Consider the following 17,139-nt stretch of genomic DNA (forward strand, 5'->3'; position numbering starts at 1 on the left):
GAGCAAGAGAAGCTTCCAGAAACTGAAAAAGGAAACACTTTTCCACTTAAATCTCCAGAAAAGAGCTGGACCCCTGCTGACACCTTGCTTTTAGCCCCCTGAGACTCAGGTCAGGTTTCCGACTCACACAATAACAATTCCGAAGTGTTCCTAAGTCGGTGTCAATTCTTCATGACAGTGACACAAGAACAACCAAAGATCCATTCTCAGACTTCTCCCACCAACAAATCAACCAGCCTCCTGGGGCCCTCTAGGTGAGGCCCGGCCAGGGGCTTTGGACCTGGACAGGAACTTTCCAGAAGGGAGTGTGAAGACAGGAGGCCAGGGACAGAGCTCAGAGCTACTCGGTGCAGTTGGAGTGGAGGAAAGGCCACCCACGCCTCACAGGACTCAAGTAACCTGGCCAGGAGCAGCTCGGGGTGAGGCGCCTGGGTGCCTGTCTGCCTTGCTGTGGCTTGAGGAGATGTGTGGCCCTCGACACTCAGATGTAAGGTTTAGTGGAGGGTCACAGCACACGCCTTTGTTGGTTTGAAGTCTGCACCAATAATGAGTCTATTATTTTTACTTGCCACTGGAGCCTGGTGGATGGGAAATCAATGCTATTTCTCATTTTGCTATTTAATGTATAAATGATGGTTGTTTTCTTCAAATGTGAGAAGCAAACAACTCAGGTACACCTTATGAGTATTCAGGGACCATTAGTGATGTCAAACACAGTTCTTCCTTGTTGGAATTTTTGAAATTTTCATTAACATAATAGATAAATATAGTTTTACAATCAAATGATAATATAGTAATTATGATCAAAAAGGATTCCCTACTTTACTAATTTACCCTCCAGATTCTTGATTTTTAGAAACTAAATGTTACTTTTTATGATATTTCTTTCCATTTGCTAAATAATACCTCCTAAGTCTGTAATCTATTGATTTTTTCTTTTGAATATTGTTTATTGATTTAGCTCTCATAAAACATATGCACACACACGCATGCACACACACACCTCCGATGGCCTATTAATGTACATTTTTGATAAGTTAGAATGTTTGGAGAAATTGAGCATTGAACTTTATCATATACTCCCTGTGTAGCTGCCTATAATTATATAATCTTGTTGCAGAAGTTATTGGCCCTGAAGTTAATAACAGTTTGTTATTGTTAATTTGTTCACATAATTTTCTGCATAGTTATCACTTGTTAATTTTTATCTTCAAAATAATTGTAAGACAACTCAAAATGCAGCCGATCACTGGTAATTTCCCTGTAGCCTCTTATTCTCCTATCCTACTCTCTGAGATGGTCCTCACTTCCACAATTCCCCTACTCTACTCTGCCTGGACAGATTGTGACTAAGGAAGTTTTCTTCATACACTTCTTAGGATTTTGCTTTGGTTTTCTCTGTTGAATTCCCCTTTCATTAATTCTGTTCTTCTTTACTGTTGGTTTGATGTCTTATTACCCTGGAAAATGTATTCTGGAAGCCTTCTTACAAGGCAAGCCATGGGACATACATATGTTGATCCCTTCTGTTTCTGAGAATATATTTATTTTATTTTCACATTTTATTAACAGTGTATAATTTTAGCTTGAAGGTCATTTTCCACACAGTAAGAAAGAATTTGCTGCTCTGTTTTCTGATTTCTAGTATTATTTATACTAGAAACTCAGTGCCCTTGGATTTATTGTCATTTGAATCTCTATTCTTGTTCTGTAAATATATAAGGTGCTGTAGTTATTCTGAAATTATACAGGGTTGTATTTTGGTGTGGACATCTGGTCACTTTGGGAAGTTGGATGAGCTTTCAAATTGCAACCTATGTGTTCTATTTCTAAGAAATTTCTTATACTACATTTTGAAATATTTTCTCTGTTCTCTTTTTCTGCAACTCCTGTGAACCAATATTTCATTTCTTCAATTTATCTACTTTTTTGTTATTATTTCACTACATCTACACTTGATTTTATATTCATTTTCCAAGGAGATTTTTCTAACTACATCTCTTAATCCTGCGATTGGAGTTTTTCTCTCAGACATTTAAAAAAAGCAATACTTCTTTGTAATCTTCTGGATATTCTTCTACTGGATTTGAAAGTTTCTCAGCTATGATAATTTTCTCTTGTTTCTCTTATCAGAGTAATTACAATTGTAGTTTTCTTCTACTTAGTGCAGTCCCTGTTTCTTTGATTTTGTTTTGTATTTGTTTTAAGGACTATTTCCGAAGCCAGGAGCTTTCATCAAATAAATGCCTAGCCTTGGTGGTCAATTCTTTTTCGAGTATGAGTGACAAAATAGGTTAAGAAAAGCCCTTTGTGCATAGATATTAGCCTGGTAGTCTTTTCTTTCAGGTCAGCGATTTATCTTTAAGGATGGTGTGGTTATCAGAGGACGGGAGTCAAACAGCAGAGCAGGGCTGACATTGGTGTCTCGTTCTGGAGAAGGCACCTAGTGACCCCGATTCCGTGCTCACCCTTAGCCCTAGTCTACCTGGGGCTGGTTTCTCTGAGTGAGAGACACTGTGAGAGTAATCTTGTCTTCTGCTCCCTGTGAGGGGCCTCTGGAGCTCTAAGGCCCCTTAAAAACAACTTTGCTCAAGCCTTTTTATTTCTGCTCCATGTGTCTCCCTCATTCTCAGAAGGACCAAATGCTTCCAGCTTCCAAATCTCCCCCAACTTCTTTGGCAAAAATCAACTTACTTTTCATAAGTGCCTCCTCCAGGCTATTAGACCAGGATAAAGTGACTTCTGTGACCATTTGCTAATTCAATTTTTCCATCTCCCACAATTGTGTAGCCATTTCTCGTTCTACAGTGTTTTTCTCTACCTTCCTGGAGCTTAGGGTCCCATCGCAGCATTATAAAGGGGCCCATTCATAAATATGTGGGAAATGTGAACTGCCATTGAAAAGGAAAAGGTAACTAACATCTTCAAGGGTGGCTTCCGAGAGAATGTAATTTCTGGATAAGGTGTTAAAGAGGAAATAGGAGTTTTATAGATGAGCAAAATGAGGAAGGACATCTAAGAGCAGTGGCCAGCTTGAGAAGAAGCTGAAACCATGCCTGTCTTGGTGTGAAGTGGAGAGTCAGGGAGAGAGCTGGGGCGTGGGTAGCCAGTGGCTGCAGCCTGGTGTGCCATACCGAGATGTTAACCTCATTCTGAAGGTCACAGGGGGCCACTGAAGGTGTTGGAGTGGCTACATTTGACATCATTTGTCTTGGAGAACGTGATAAAATAAATCCTAATATCTTGGGAAAAAGTCATTGGCGGTGGGGGAGCTGTGGCAGCAGACCAATACTTTGGGGAACATCAAGTAGACATTCTGAAAGTCTAGTTACTGGGAACGAATCATCAGCAGGGTTATTTTTCAAAGATCTCTCGTTGTTGAGGTTCCTGGGAGGGCTGAGGGATTCATGCTGAGGCTTGAAGCCTAGCAATTTTTTTCTTTTTCCATGAGAAGTCTTCATTCCCAATCCTTCCCTTCTCCAGGACCTCAGGATCATGTCCAACAGTGTGGCACTGAAACTTCTCAAGGATCCCAGGAGGTCGGGAGAAGGAGCCTGAGGTATTGAGGCTAAGACTCGCCAGAGTTACACTGGGTGATGCGGGTGCATTTGATCTCCTTTGGCTTTTTCAACTGCCTGGAGAAATGCTCATCACCCTAGTCAAACAGTGGAGGCCAAGGTCCTCATAGCCTGGAGCCCCAAGGCTATTTAGTGGCTAAAGAAAGTTCAGAGGAAGGTTTGGCTGATCCTCTCATGCACACATTTCCTGTTGCTCCATGCTTGACTCTTGCTGTTGCAATAGATTTGCTGTGGATGAGCCCATGGCTTCAGTACATGGACACCTGAATCTAGGAACCTTATTCACCATGAGTGCTTTAATCTCACATTCGATGGAGATGTTATATGATTGAAATTACATAGTCTTCAAAGACAGGATTGGAATTGGAACCCAGACACCCAGGCCCAGCCCATACTTCCTTTACCACTGGCTTAGCCACTGTCCCCCTTCTTTCAGTCTTAAAAGTCCAAGAAGGCATCTCATTGCCTGGAGAATCAAGTTCAAAATAATTTTTTCTTATCTTTTTCTTTCTTTCCTTTTTCTTTTTGTTTGCTAGTACATGCTTGCGATAAATAAAGAGTACATTCATCATGGGGAGCTGGTACAGGTACACGAATGTATTGTATCTTAATCCTCTTCACTTCCCATTTCCCTCCCCTCTGTCTCCTCTCCTCCCTCTTTCTATTCCTAGATTCCCTTTCCCATTCGCAAAGGATCTCTCTCCCTGATTTCTATTATTTACCTTTTATTTGCTCTCTAATTTCTTTATACTTTGGGTTTCTCATATAAGAGAAGACATGCAATATTTAAGCCTCTGGTCTGATTTATTTCACTAGACAGTATGGTCTCAAAATGCATCAGTTTTCCTACAAATTACTCAAATTTATCTTTCTTTATGACTGAGTAATACTCCTCTGTAGTAAAATGTCAGCAAATGTTTTGGGAAAACACCTAGAAGAGGAATAGCTAAGTCTATTTAAATTTCTAATTTAAGTATTTTGAAGAATCTCCATACTAATTTTCATACAGAAGAGACCTAGAGTAGCAAAAGCAATCCTGGGCAACAAGATCAATACAGGGGCATCACGAGTCCAGATCTCAAGTTCAAACACCTTAGCAAGGCTTGCTGAGTGTACGGTCTCAGCTTCTGTTCATCTTCTATCACTGTCCTGCTTTCTGTAGATCTCTCACAAGGCCTGCAACCCATGACCCCACAACCTCTCTTTCTAGAGACTTTTCTCCCTTGAGTCCCCAGCTCACTGTCATCTCCAAACTGCCTGGGTGTCATCAATTGATCTGCAACTTAGGAAGAATGTCAGTTCTGCCAAGAGGATAGCTGTGGCCTTTCCTTCCTCCGGTATGAACCCGGCCGGTGGTGAAGTGGATTGTCATAGGCTGCAGGGACCCAGTGTCCTCCTCCTCCCAACAGAGGGTCTCCTTTCCTACTTAACGGACACCTTTACTGGCTGTCTACCACCTCATGGTACAAGGCAGTGGTGGCGGACCTATGGCCCGCATGCCACAGGCAGCTGTTTGTTATTGACAGCTCTAAAAGGTTCGCCATCGCTGGTATAAGTCAAGGATTGTGCCTGGACAACCTCTACTTTTGCTGTTCTCGACACAGACTCTGGTAAATAGAAAGCACTTTGAAATATTTCTAAAAGTAAAGAAAAACAAGAGATAGACATGAGGGAAAGTAAGAAAGAAAAATAAGCCAGAGCCATGAGCTGCAGTCATCTGGTAAATCTGAGTCCTTTTTATATTCCTGTTAACACACATATAAATACTGGGAATTCCCATTGCTAAATTCAAGTTTGCAATGCTTTGGTCTTTCATAAAATTACATCATTTAAGAGGAAATCACTACAGTTTTTTTTTAAAGACAAGCCAGAACAAATACTGAGACGTGTACAATGGAGGAAAAATAATAAAACCCAGAGAGCAATTGCCACAAATGTAATGTTCACCCCCTCCCACACATGCACACCAAGAAAGCCACTGCTTTTGTTGAATTTGCAGTAGCTGAAGCCATTAATGGAAACCATCCCCAAATCCACACTGGCCAGAGGGTTGGAGTCAGGAGAGGAACCGTGCTTATTGATCTGTTAGAACACTTCTAAAAACAAAATATACTATATCAAGTGGGAAAATTAAACACAGGTAGAAATATCTTTCTCACCACTAAGAAGTCTTGCTCAAGAGTAACACATTTTAAAAGGAAAGAAAAGAAAACTTCCTAAGAAGTCAAACCAACCTATCATGATGTGTTAAGGAAAATCCTTTCCTTTCCTTGTATGTCATGGTGGAAGCATTCTCTCCACTGTTCGCTATGCTGGAAAACATGTTCAGGCTTTAATTAACATCACATCCCCTTTCCTCCTGCAAAGGCTGACCCTGGGGTGCATGAACACGGTCACTCCAGGACAGTCGGTTATGAATCAGGTCTGCCCTTGCAGCCAGGCTGGAGAAGGCAAGTTGTAATCAGCTACAGCTGGGAAGTATGGCCAGTATAAAGAGCACAGTGCCACAAACTGCCAAACAGAACACAGATGACTTTTGTCCCACTCGAAGAGCCTCTGTTGCAGCCTTTGGCTCATATCTTAGGTCATCTTGAAGCTTTAAGACCTCCATTGTTGGGTACCTCCTGTGTTTAACTTGTTCTAATACCATGCTTTGCTATGGATCCTCTCCTGGCCCCTTCACAAACTCTTTCCTTGAGAGGAAATGGAGAGCCAGGTGGAGTTTCAGGTCTACATAAAGTCCGACAGGAGAAACCTTACATTTGATGTTTCTGGTTCTGTGAAAGAATGTTTGAAATAGATTCCAGGTACTGAAAATTAACAAAATAAATGTTACTATTGTAAAAATGTCTGAATTTTCTTTGCACGAAAGAGGGAAAAGGGAGCCAACACAGGAGGCTGACTTTGTATCCACATGTCTAATATACGAAATCTTGGAATTTTGATAGACTTAATCCTGGCCACCGGAGCATATAAAATAGCAGAACCTAGCTGCCAACAAAAACCAGGACCACACCAGAAAAGTCATCGCCTTTCAAGCGGCGACCTGCCAGGTCTTGTCTGGCAAAACCCCAGCTAATGAATCAATGCACAGTATCTCACTCCATCAAGCTGGACTTGGCTTTGCCCCCAGCCTGGGCGATGTCTGAAGTGATCATTGCTGTTCAACATGCTGCCCTTCGTGGCCAAGAGGCTGTGGTCCTTTGGCGACACTCATAGGGAAAGCCAAGTTTGCCAACATCCACTGTCTATTGATTGTGAACACCCTTATGTCCAGTATTCTCTCTCTCTCTGTCTGTCTCTCTCTCTCTCTGTCTCTCTCTCTCCAATTTTCCCTACCAAAACTTTTTTATGGACTATGACAACTCACAGATCTTTCTTTGTCTTTTCCTAGTTGCTGCCATTCAGAGAGCTGTTCGTCATATGATTTCAATACAACCACTTGTAATGTGATTACATTAACTGTTGAGCAATATCGTCTCATAGAACCAAACCACAGAGTTCTTTTTTTATCTGCACTGAAAATGTCTCAGCTCTATCTTTAGTCCTCGTTCTCCAACACAGCCACTAAAGCACAGTAGTTGAAGGGGCCAGGCCTGAAGGAAAACATGTGGAAATGTGTATTTGGAAGATGGGAGATGGCTGGGTGAAGAAGGTGTGCCAAGGAGGGGAAGGACAAACATTCTTCTTGGAGTCAAAGTAAGTTCTCTTTCCTTGCTTCAGAGATTCTGATCACTGTGGTTTCTGGGAATGTGCTCTTCCCAGCCTGGTCCTGGGTGGTACAGTGGAGCTGGCTTCTGCTTCTCCCTAGTCGGGCAGGAAGGAGTTCATGGAGCTCTGTGATTTATGGGCTGGTGACTTCAGAAGAGAGTGCCTTCTCCCAGGGTCTCCATGAAGAAATATCTCCGTGTAGGATTCTGATGTAGAAATATTATTAATAATAATATTAGAAGAAGAAAAAGGAGAGGAAGAAAAGGAAGGAAGAGATGGAGGGGAAGAAGATAATTTGACTCAATTCCTTTCATTGAATACACATGAATGTCTTAGTCCATTCGAGCTGCTATAACAAATCATCATAAACAGGTGCATTAGTTAATGCTCCCCAGCAGAGTTAGATACCCAGCACCCATGGTTTAAAGGAGAAGGGGTTTGTTTGGCTCATGGTTTCAGAAAGTTCAGTGCATGGCAAGCTGGCTCTAAGGCAGAAGTGGCAAGGTGAAGGAACGTTGCTCACACCATGGCAACCAGAAAGCAGAAAGAAGGAATAGGAGTGAGGAGCAAGAATACACATTTCTAGGTCACACCCCAGTGACCCATCTCTTCTAACCAGCCCCACCTCCCAACACATGAGACTTTTGGGATAAAATATCTATTTTAGATCCAAACCATAAAATATGTGACTCATCAACATCAGAAATGTATTTCTTACCATTCCAGAGGCTAGGAAGTCTGGGATCAAAGCACAGCCAGTTCAGCATCTGGGTCAGTTTGCACGCTGGTCCATAAACAATACCTTCTCTAGGTCTCACATGGTAGGAGGCCAAAGCAGCTCTTGGGCTTCATCCTTGAGCACACGAGTCTCATCTGTGAGAGTGAACCCTCGTGATTTAACCACTGATAGACCTCACCGTGACTTGAGATCAGAACATAAGCATTCAGTCCACTGTCAACGAGTCCTAGAATTTTGTCCTATCAGCATAAAAGTGATATAGGTCAAGTATTTTGCTTGTTTTGTTTCCAAAATAGTTTGATTGGAGAGTTCCATTCTGTTGTCTCAATGAAGTAAAAAGGATCCCACAGCTCCAGTAAATTTGGGATGAAACAGTACCTCTACATTGTCTCTTGTCATGGAAATACTCAAAGACTTGTTTTATTTGGGCCACATAAGTAGAATATGTGTATGTGTGTATGTGTGTGAACATGTGTAGTGGGTTCTACACTGGAGGAGACTACAATTTATCTTCTAGTTCCTCTTTGTGATTTTCATTAGAAGAACAATATAAGCTGCCCCAAGCTTCTGGTTCACTGTCAACACTCAATCTAGGTGGCCAGGACTTACTTCTTTTTACTGTTGTTTCTTCTTAACATTTTATGAGTATTCAATATGACAGGTATTGTTTCTGATTCATTCATTGTGTTAGATTCATAATCATTACTCTTTTTTGGATTTAGAGACTATAGCTCTCAAACAGGTGGGCAAAGGTGACCCCAGTCTTATAACTCTGGAGCAGCTCCTGGTGTTTTTGAGTAGAAAAATGCTCTCCATGGGTCTGCTGCTAGCAAGAATTCCATTCATTCTCATGTCCACATCTCCTCATGGTTTGATTCCAACATGGAAGGCCCTTCTGCTATGGGCTGATGGGCCTGCAATGGTCACTTCAAATAGACTCTTCCTGTCCTGCTTGGGGTTGTGGGCTGTATCCAGTATGTACCACATTCCTGAACACTTGTGTTAAGTTTCTCTTGAAAAGGACCCTTCTCTTGCCAAAGGGTCTTGGTTCATGGAGTTCCAAGAACAGCCTGTTACAATGACAGGTCGAGGGTCATTGTCCAGGAGACCACAATGAAATGTGCTGAAGAGGCCCCTGGTTTCGAAGTACCTTGAGAGGTCCCTCATTTTACATAGTCAGTGTTACTTACTTGGCAATGCCTGCTCAAACTTGCCAAAAGGACCAAGAGCAAATCACTCTGAAGTAATATTTTCCTTTGAAAACACACGAAGATTGAAAGCCAAGGGAGAGTGGTGTGCAGCAATGTTTAACTGTTTCTCTGCAGAAACCCAGCTCTGAGCTGTAGCATTTGCCTCTTCCAGTGGTGTAAATCCATCACCATGGCCCATGGCAAGGGCCAGTGTGGGTGAGGTACTCCAAGATGCACCAGCTCAGCACAGCCCTGCTTCAATCTGTGACTCAGTGGATGGAAAGAACAGAACCTGAGGACCCATGGTTGGGTTTTGCAGACATGCCCTTTCTCAGCTCAGGTAAGTTACTTTTAGATCCTCTGTTAGCATTTCAGAAAAACAGGAAGAAGCACCTTTCTAGCCAGGTGCTTTTGTGGATGAAAACATCCCTGGGGTCATGTTTTTCAGTGTGAGCCCGACTGTCTCCGTTGCCAGGCACCATGAGATGTGCCCAAGATTCCTCGCTTCTCTCATTTCATCCCACCATGCCTTGCCTTCCCATGTGGGTGGTGCTGCCATTTCCATTCTGAAGAAACAAAAACTAAGTATTGGAGAGTTGAACCCACCCAGGTCATAAGAAATATGGGCACCAGCAGGCATATCAACAAAGCCCATTTATCTCATCTTCATATGCTTGGAGTTTCAGTTTTTAAACCACAGAAATATTCATCATGGACAGGTGCATATTGCCCTGGAATCTTGAAATCATGACAAGATAAAGAGGTGACTGAAATCCTCAGAGCCACCCCTTCAGTTCCATCCTGGCATCTCCCCCCATGGACCAGAGAGCGGTGGGCTTTGTACAGCAGATGCCCAGCCAGGACCTGCTGTCTTCGCACTTGGGGTTGATGACTCTTAGGGAGCTACAGAGGCAGCTCCTATTCATAGGTGGCTTATATTGCATGGTGTGTGTGGCAGTGCTGCATTAAAAAGACAGACCGTTGGGGATTCTGAATCCTGGCTTCTCACTGGTCTTCTCATCCACATACAATCTGGGTGATCTAGGTGAGGACTCTTCCCTCTCCGAGCTGCAGAAGAGACTCTTCCATGAAACAAGTATACTGGTGAATTCCTCATTGGCTCTGTGTGTGTGTGTGTGTGTGTGCGCGTGTTTGTGTGTGTGTGTGAGAGAGAGAGAGAGAGAGAGAGGATTCAGACCATGAGTGTAAGCTCCCTGAGGGCAAATTCTGTGCATTTTCCTAGGTTCAGTTTTTGGCGTTTATTACCAACAGTTTTGTCTCTAGCTGCTGAATGAGTGACTCAAGTGGGCGTAACAAAAATTGCCACCTGAGAGATATTTATTCTAGTTCCAAACATCCTGTAAAAATTCTCTCAGACTTTTGGAACATGACAGCTGTGGTTTTAAAATTTCCAAATCAAGAATAGGCATTAAAAAAAAAGTGAGTTTACTTTCAATTTCAATGTAAAACAACCTTTCCAAAGCAAACAACAACAAACAGCTAATAGATTTGGGATAAATAATGTATGACACTCCAAACTGCATCGCCAATAATCTATCATACATACATCTGCTATGGATAATGCAAGATAACCATAATCCTTTGATTTAATTGGGCTCCTGAGCAGTAACATATGCATTATAATGGTTCCATTGACATTGCTTTGCACCCAAGGAATCACATTAATGCCTACCAGCATATTAAGCTCTATGCGGTCCTCTCTCCCCTAAAAGTGCACATGTGTTGCTCTTAGTGTTACCAAGAGTTAGGTCTGGGCTCTGAGGGGTGCAAAGACACCCTGCGGGTACAGTGGAGAGGCCAAGCTATATCTGCTGATTTCAGTGGGGCTGTGTGTTCTTCACAAAGCCCTGCAGTGGTTCCAGGTCTGGCTGCAATGCGAATAGAAGCATCTAGCAATAAGACCTAATTTTACGTGTGAGCCTGCAGCATGAGTACATACGGTCTCTCGTCCCATCTCTGCCTCCCAGCCGCTGTGATGCATTGTCCTAGGAACAATAGAAGAGTCACCCTATCAGTCACCCTGTACACATGTTAACAGTGCTCATAAATACTAATCTGGCCACTTCTATGTCCTTTGGCACCAGCCTAGCAATTTAATTCTAGGTGCCTCAAGCCTGGTTCTCAGAGAGCAGAAGATTAAAGCAGCATCAATACAACTATCAAATCCTCTACGTTTTGCACCATTTTTGCTAGGATAGATGGAAGTGTTGGTTTCTCTCAAAGGCCAGAACAGGGAAGGAAATCACCACATCATGCTGGTGTCCCGGGCAGAGTAAGCACACAGGCTGGAGGTCCTCGTCCAGAAGGTCCACCTGGCTCATCTTGCTGAGAGCCAGGATCACCTCTGCTCCATGACTTGCACTGTGAAAATCAACTTTGCAAACAAGCTCCTATTCATTGTCAGGCTGAAAACCCAGCCTTCCCGAGCCCCGGAGCCTGGAAGCTGAGCAGCACTAGGCAATTATCTGTTTTGAAGGAATACACTGATTTGACATTCTTAAGGAGTCACAGACGTCTGATTTCATAATATAATTTGTAGAAGTAAAAAAGGCAAGTTAAACATTTGCTTACACATATCATGTTTACATGTGTTCAAAGAACTTTCCAAAACTTTGCAGTCTCATCCAACTGCATCTTTTTTAAGCTCGCTTAGCTCTTGTAGGTTTGCAAACAAATTCCACAGCACATTCAACCGCAAATTGATTTACTTTTGGGGAAACTCCTTGAGTTTCACGACTTTCTTCTTGCTGTTTAACGTACACACAGATGCAAAAAAGAAAAAACAATCTCCTAACACAGGAACACAAATCTGGCATTCAGAGGAGACGATTTTTTTCGTTTATTCTCAAAGTGAAGGAAGAGCAGCAATGGATGCGATCCAGATTACTGAGGAGGGTGCAAATGACTTCTTGGGCCCTGTCACCAGTGTGACTGACAGCCGTGTCTTGGGGCAGAGGGAATGAGGGAGAGAAGAGCATCCTCTGGGAAGGAAGACCGGATTCCGTGCAGCACACGACACAGATACTTCTCCTTCCACTGCTCCCTGATCGGCATCACCGCACTCCCGGCCACTCAGAACCAAGCCGCTAGCTGCCTTGTCCCTCTCACCTCCATCCCATCAGTCCCTCGGGTCCCATCGCCTGTGACACTTTCATGTCTCTTGAATGCCCTCTTCTTGTTCAGCCACACTCGCGTGCCCCACTCCTTCGTCCTGGGCTACCCGTATCCCCTCTTAGCTGGCCTTGCTGCTTCTGGCCTCTTCTGTCCTGCTCCATGCTCCTCCTTGCTGCCAGAGGTAGATCCCAGGGACATACTTGCTAAATTGCAAGGACTCTCCTTCCTTCAAGCTAAAAGGCCATCTCCTTAGTGTAACCTTGAAAGTCTTTCGTGACAGAGCCTCTGCTTTCCCCTCCGACTCCACGTCCCTGAGCAAGTCACCCCTCAGCCGTGTTTGGTGTGTTATAGCCTCTATCCCACAGGCCCTTGCACATGTAATTCTCCTGCCTAGGAACATCCTGTGCTATTTTCCATCTGGAGAACTCTTGCTCATCCTTCAAGATCAGCTCAGGCACCACTTCTGGAAATCATTCTGGGATCTCCAGGATCAGGTTAGGATTTTTCTTCCCCATGTCCCTAGCACACTAACACTGTACCACCCTAATTCTACTACCAGAGAAGTGTTTCCCCCTCTGAGACTCAGTTTTCCTGAAGCTCAGCTGAGTCTATCACAGTTTTACAGCACCCTGTCCCCTTTAGAACCATGCTTGGCAACATCAAACACAGTTCCTAGAATGCAACAGATATTGCTCAAAAGCTTTCGAGGAAATCAATGACTGGAATTGAGTACGAAACTAGAACGTGTAACGTCTCTGAAGACGAAGGCAGAGACCCTTCCTCCTGCCAGATACTCCCTCACCACAGACGTATTGCAAGAGTTTGAGCACTGAGGGCTGCATCCTCCCTGGATGGGAGGAAAGTATGGGCTCTGGGGCCTGAGCAGAGGGACTCATTGCACTGGCTCGGCATCTGCAGACTTAACTACCCCACTCCAGGGGAGGACACCTCTGCTCCTGTGGCTGATGGCCTGACTCCCGGAGATGCTGAAGGCATCCAGAGGAGGTGGTCGTTGAGAACGCTAATTCTGGAAGGGGAACGGAGAGCCCAGGGTGGGACGGTAGCGGGCTTTCCTTGCAGCTGTGCTGTTCTGGGGCTTGTATGGCCAAGAACCTCAAAGGTGCTGAGCCAGCTTCTCCCTGACTGGAATTCCAATCCCTGGGAAGGGATGGCGACTTCGCTGATCCCCTTCAGGTGTCCATTATTTGTAGGGCCTCTCCAGCAAGCCTGGGGAAAATGCCAAAGACAAACCCCCTAACAAAAGGGCCCCACGGAAGACGGTGTTAACAGGATGAAATTAAGGAGGCCAAAGTTTCCCAACAAATGTATCCTCCAATCTGCCTGACTTCTGTCCCTGAGTAAAGGAGCATATGTCCAGCCTCATGCCTTCCAAAGTTTTGAGTTTTGCTTTTGTTTATTTGTTCTGAAGGAGTCTGTGAACAATGCGGGGTCCAGGCCATTCAGAAAGACTGCAAAAGATCTTTCGTGTTTGAAACCCGCTTGGCGGCCAGCACTGCCGGCAGCCCTCCTCTGTGGAGGGAGCTCTGCCACGAAGCCGGGAAAGCCACAGCATTAATGGGAAGCAGGCGGGGAAAGTGGAGTGGTGAGCAGGAGGGTGTGGTGGGACCCTTCCAGCTCTGCTCAGCAGGGAGGCCTGCTTGGTTCTGCATGGCTGCTGTGTGGACAGCAGTGGAGGCTCAGGCTGAGGTGTGGGCAAGGCTGCTGGACACAGGTGAAAGGCTTTCCAGGGCCCTTTGCCCAAGCTGATGATGGCCAGAAAGCCTTCACTCATCCTGGGAGCCAGCCTCCCAGGAAACCCTCACCCCCCACCTCCTGATCCTCCTGGACTCTGCTCTCTCTCTTTCCCCCACCTCCACCTCCCCCTGTGCCCAGGCCAAGATCCCAGCCATCTGCAGGTCTGGAGGCAGCAGAGGACAGGGAGCCTGAGTGCTAAGCTCAGTCTTCCTCCCATGGGGCTGTGCGAAGGTCACAGACATCCAGGTGTGACGCATGGATAGAAGGACACAGTGTGGACACTGTTGGCCAGGGTGGTTACCTGATGGAATTGCTGACAGAAAACAAGTTTGATGCTCTCAGTCTGCCACAGTAATTCTGGAGACCCGTGCGAGGAGCAGAGAGCAGGGCTGTCTGCAGGGTGGGGCTCAGATGCCCCACACCTGCCCTGGAAGTTGCTAAGAGTCAGGGGCTGCCACGCTGCCCCACTCTGTTCCATCCTGCAGCCCAGCAGGTACACTGAGGAGCCTCTGAATCCCATCCCAGGGGCTCAGCATCCCTGAGATCAAGCAGAGAAGTCCTCAGTTGAGGTCTGGGTTGCTAATCTGCAGCTTGCTTCTCTACTCTTCCATGTGGGTGTCTTTTACTTAGGGTTTGTTTTTTCATATAAAAGCTGGACTGATTCATCAGGAACTTCTGTCAAAGGAACTCCCAGGACATTAGCAGTGAGATGCCACCCAATTATTTTGATAGGGAAAATTACAGGAACAGGGGAAGGATATATGTAATTCTTACATTCATAAAAGGGAATTCATTTTTACTGTAGAAACTTTGGAAAACACAAAACAGATAAGAAAATGCAAATCATCTACGATTGTATCACCAAGAGATTAAAACTATTAACATCTTGCTGCATCTCATTATTCAAATAGTATTTTATGTATCTGAGATCCCACTGAATAAACAATTTTATACTCTGCTTTTTTTAATTAACGTTGTACTGTGAATGGAGTCTCCCTCCTCTCTGCTCCTGAGGGATTTAATTCTGTTTGGGGTTAATTTTTGTTGTTATTTAATAATGGCATGTATTCATACTATTTGACACACAAGGAAGCTGAGTTTCTCAGTTACTTTTAGACACTTCAGCTGTTTGTATTTGCCCTTTCTCTGGATATCTACAGCCCATTGGTAATCTGAATAAAATAAATAAATAAATACATAAATAAATTTAATCTGTTAGCAATGTCCCAAATATTAGACAAAACTATGAAAAGAAATTCGCTCCCTAGGGTACATCCTGGCACGGTGATGCCCGCTTGTCATCCCAGTACTCCTGGAAGCAGGACAATCACAGGTTTGAGCTAAGACTGAGCAACTTAGGAACTTAGCAAGACCCAATCCAAAATGGAGGGGAGGCAGAGCTGGAGATGTAGCTCAGTGTGGAGGCCCTGGGTTCAGTCCCCACTATTGAAACCAAAGAAAGCAAAACAAAAAATAGTGGAATTCTCCATTACTAGAGAGCAATGTGAGACCCAGAGAGACAAAAGGACCACTTTTGGGCCACAAAAAATGGCCCAAAGAAGAGCAGAATGGGACCTTTTTCCAAGGATTACTTTTGAGGACTTGGTGAGCAGGCTGTCACAGAGATACTGTTGCCAAGCTGATTTATTGTCATGTACTATCGAGCAGAATGGAAATCCACAGGTACTCAATAACCTTGGATTCCTACGGCAAGTAATCCTGGTGCTTCTCAACCTAATTGAAAGCATGCAGACTGGGTCTACAAGGAAGTTTGGTGAGATATTTACAGTGAGTCAAGTGGAAAGGAAAAGGAATTTTTTCCTTCCATGTTGGAACAGTGGGAATTTGGGGGCAAGTGTGCATGGTAGGTGTACATTACAGGAAGGAGATGAAAATTTAATCCTATCATGGGATCAGATCATGACTTCATTTTGCTTGGATAGATTACCAAAGAAAATGCTTGGTTGAACATCCAGCTTGTCCATTTGCATATCTGCCTGCGTGTGTGTAACTATGTCAGGGTTCCCGTTTCCAATGAGCTACTCCTTTGAGCCACACACCAAGCCAGCCAAACAAATTCACAACCCAAAGGCAAGTTATGCCCCGTACCTGCATCTGGGATCTCTGTAGCCGTAAATCATTGGGAACATAGGAGAAACAGCTGTGGTATTGATACCTGCTGCAATGCACATCACATGTTACTGTGTGGAACAGAAGCTAAAGCAGAATTATGAGGAGGAGGAGGAGGACGAGGAGGAGGAGGATGATGACGACGACCTTGGGAAAATTTCCCACATATCCAAGAGTATTAAGTATTAGAACAAGCAGTGCCAGAGGCCAATATGGATTGAGGAATTCCTTCTTAGCTGGGTGGCCTTGGACAAAGGCCTTGCTCTCTAACAGGCCAGTGTCCCCATCTGTGTGATGAAGTCGGCTTTCAGCCTGGGAGGCTGCCGTGAGGAGTCAGCGGGCTCCGTGCTAGGAACCCTACTCCAGTGCCCATCCTGCCTCCCCTGGACCAGCAGGATGATTGGATGGGGAAAGCCTGCAAAGTGCCCAGCAGAGGCCCTAAAGCTCTGTGTGCCCAGCCAGTCAGTCATTTAGGACTTTATTCCTTACTGTGATAGTCACGGGCCATTCCCGATGCTGGGGATACTGCACTGAATAACTCTTCATCTCAAGTTACAGGGTTTCATGACCGGAGGAGGAAGGCCACATGGACAGTAAGCGCAGCATGTGATAAGGACTAGCTGGCAGCTGACATTCTCTATGCTCCTTCTTTCTCCTGATCTGGATAGCTTATCTCTCACACCTCTGTTGGAAACCTTAAACTTTGATGTCATGTGTGCCCTTTTTCCTTCAGTCCTTTCTGCTTCTTTATGTCCACAGGACTATTTGAGGCCATCTACTGGAAAACTTTTCCTTTCCGAAATTCTATTAAGGAACCATACAGGTCATGACTTAATATGCACATGCCACTTTTATTCTATACTTGTTCCACATCTTAATCTTGGCTTATATTTATGGTTGC

At 44.4% G+C, this 17,139-nt stretch overlaps 1 long non-coding RNA gene across 1 annotated transcript; it reads left to right on the plus strand.

Annotated features, from left to right (window-relative positions):
• The first annotated feature begins 6,729 nt into the window (after nt 1–6,729).
• Nucleotides 6,730–15,296, plus strand: LOC147822826 (uncharacterized). Its single transcript, XR_015445145.1, has 3 exons — nt 6,730–7,277; nt 9,391–9,558; nt 9,667–15,296. It is a non-coding gene; the product is annotated as an uncharacterized LOC147822826 (long non-coding RNA).
• The last annotated feature ends 1,843 nt before the right edge of the window (nt 15,297–17,139 follow it).

The sequence above is a fragment of the Heterocephalus glaber genome, unplaced genomic scaffold (genome assembly GCF_053883595.1).
Source record: "Heterocephalus glaber isolate CG9 unplaced genomic scaffold, H.glaber_assembly_v1.0 deba00001608, whole genome shotgun sequence".
Taxonomy (NCBI): domain Eukaryota; kingdom Metazoa; phylum Chordata; class Mammalia; order Rodentia; family Bathyergidae; genus Heterocephalus; species Heterocephalus glaber.